We start from the raw sequence: 3,056 nt of genomic DNA, 5'->3' as shown, positions 1-3,056 counted from the left end.
TTCCTGATCATATGTTACCTCTGAAATGGTTGAATGTTGACCAGTTCTTTTTGGTATAGTGACTCTGTGTATTCCTTCCATCTTCTTTTGATGCTTCCTGTGTTGTTTAATATTTTCCCCATAGAATCCTTCAGTATTGCAACTTGAGGCTTGAATTTTTTCTTCAGTTCTTTCAGCTTGAGAAATGCTGAGTATGTTCTTCTCTTTTGGTTTTCTGTCTCCAGGTCTTTGCACCTGTCATCACAATACTTTACTTTGTCTTCTAGAGCAGCCCTTTGAAATCTTCTGTTCAGCTCTTTTACTTCATCATTTCTTCCTTTTTCTTTAGCTGTTTGATGTTTAAGAGTAAGTTTCAGAGTCTCTTCTGACATCCATTTAGGTCTTTTCTTTCTCTCCTGTCTTTTTAATGACCTCTTGCTTTCTTCATGTATGATGTCTTTGATGTCATCCCACGACTTGTCTGGTCTTCAGTCATTACTGTTCAGTGCATCAAGTCTATTCTTGAGATGGTCTCTAAATTCAGGTGGGATATACTCAAGGTTGTACTTTGGCTCTCGTGGACTTGTTCTAATTTTCTTCAGTTTCAACTTGAACTTGCATATGAATAATTGATGGTGTCATCCGCGGTCAGCCCCTGACCTGTTCTGACTGATAATATTGAGCTTTTCCATCATTTTCTTCCACTGATATAGTCAATTTGATTCCTGTGTATTCTATCTGGTGAGGTCCATGTATATGGTCATCGTTTATGTTGGTGAAAAAAGGTATTTGCAATGAAGAAGTCATTGGTGTTGCAAAATTCAATCATGAGATCTCTGGCATCGTTTCTATCACCATGACCATATTTTCCAACTACTGATCCTTCTTCTTTGTTTCCAACTTTTGCATTCCAATCACCAGTAATTATGAGTGCATCCTGATTGCATGTTCAATTTCAGACTGAAGAAGTTGATAAAAATCTTCAATTTCTTCATCTTTGGCCTTAGTGGTTCACGTGTAAATTTGAATAATTGTTGTATTAACTGGTCTTCCTTGTAGGCATAGGGATATTATCCTATCACTGACAGCGTTGTACTTCAGGATAGATCTTGAAATGTTCTTTTTGACTATGAATACAACCCTATTCCTCTTCAAGATGGCACTTTTGGCATAGTAGACCATATGATTGTCTGATTCAAAATGACCAATACCAGTCCATTTCCGCTGTGTCAATCTTTATGCATTCCATTTCATTTTTTACGATTTCCAATTTTCCTAGATTCATACTTCGTACAGTTCAGGTTCTGATTATTAACGGATGTTTGCAGCTGTTTCTTCTCATTTTGCGTTGCGACACATCAGCAAATGAAGGTCCTGACAGCTTGACTCCATCCATGTAATTAAGGTCGATTCTACTTTCAGGAGGCAGCTCTTCCCCAGTCATCTTTTGAGTGCATTCCAACCTGGGGGGTTCATCTTCCAGCAGTATATCAGACAAAGTTCCGCTGCTATTCATAAGATTTTCACTGGCTAATTCTTTTCAGAAGTAGACTGCCAGGTCCTTCTTCCTTGTCTGTCTTAGTCTGGAAGCTCAGCTGAAACCTGTCCACCATATGTGACCCTGCTGGTATTTGAATACCGGTGACATAGCTTCCAGCATCACAGCAATACACAAGCCCCCACAGTATGACAAAATGACAGATGCGTGGGGGTCAAAATGTCCTAGCAGGGCTTTAACCTCACTGACTAGTTCAGATCTTTGTTATCACTTCATATGAGCATTGAACTCTTAACACAGTGTCTGGCACCTGTAAACGTGCAGCAAATGTCAGCCAATTCTATGAGTAAAGAGGCTGCTGTTCCTCTGGCTTTAAAGCTTTTGTCCAGCTAGCTTGCATTTTCCTTAGTTATATTTCTGGAGAGGTGAAATTCTCTGTTATGAGACCGTGCTCAGGCCCGTTAAAGAAGTAAATTCATATTAGCATTAGTTCTGAAAATCAGTTGTAACCCTAAAACCCCCCAAAACCAAACCTGTTGCCCTGGAGTCGATTCCAACTCACAGCGACCCTATAATACAGAGTAGAATTGCCTTACAGTGTTTCCAAAACTGTAATCTTTACAGAAGCAGACTGCCACATCTTTCTCCTGAAGAGCAGCGGGTAGTTTCAAACCACTGACCTTTAGGTCAGCATCCAAGCGCTTAACTACTGAGTCACCTGGACTTCTCATTGTAATCTTAAACTAAAACCAAAACCAAACCCGTTGCCATCAATTCCAACTCATAGCAACCCTATAGGAAAGGGTAGAACTGCCTCATAGGGTTTCCAAGGCTATAATCTTTACAGAAGCAGACTGCCACATCTTTCTCCTGTGGAGCAGCTGGTAGGTTCAAAGTGCTGACCTTTAGGTTGGCAACCAAATGCTTAACCACTGTGCCACCAGACCCATGATCTAACCTTAGGCTCCTATAACTCTGGCAAAATTTTAGTAAGAAGATTTTCTCTCCCCTTCTCCACTTTTTCTCACGGATATTTCATAAACACATTCATGAATCCCCCAACTAAACACAAATATTAAAAAAATAAAATCTTACTGTTTTTCACCAATAATAAAACCAAAGCTGCCACTTACTCTCGGATCAGGAGTCTCATCCCCAGAGATGATCTATTAACTCAATCTGAGTGTGAACAAACCTGCACTGGCCCCCAGTATCCCCTCTGGAGAAGGTCAGAACACAATTGTGGCCACTGGAATTGCCACTGAACCCTGATATAAATAGCAGTGAATTGGCCATGCGAAAGCTGACAGACTGACAGGTTTTGTTCCCCCCAGGCTAAAAGATGTTAGAGTTTGGGGAAGGGCCAATGCAAGCTAATTATAACTTGAGGGTCTTGCCTTGCTTACAAGAGGCAGGGGATAGAAACCCTTGCAAAGCAGTAATTTTGCTCCCAGACCAGTCTAGTTTTTGGAAACTATTTCTTGACCGATATGGATGAAGTCGAGGAATAAGAGGAGGATGCCAGAGAAAGCCTAATAGTGTACAGCTGTCTTTAACAGGAAGTCAATCCACCCTCCTA

Source organism: Trichechus manatus, unplaced genomic scaffold (genome assembly GCF_000243295.1).
Source record: "Trichechus manatus latirostris isolate Lorelei unplaced genomic scaffold, TriManLat1.0 scaffold00142, whole genome shotgun sequence".
In the NCBI taxonomy this organism is placed as follows: Eukaryota; Metazoa; Chordata; class Mammalia; order Sirenia; family Trichechidae; genus Trichechus; species Trichechus manatus.
This window is presented reverse-complemented; position numbering follows the sequence as displayed.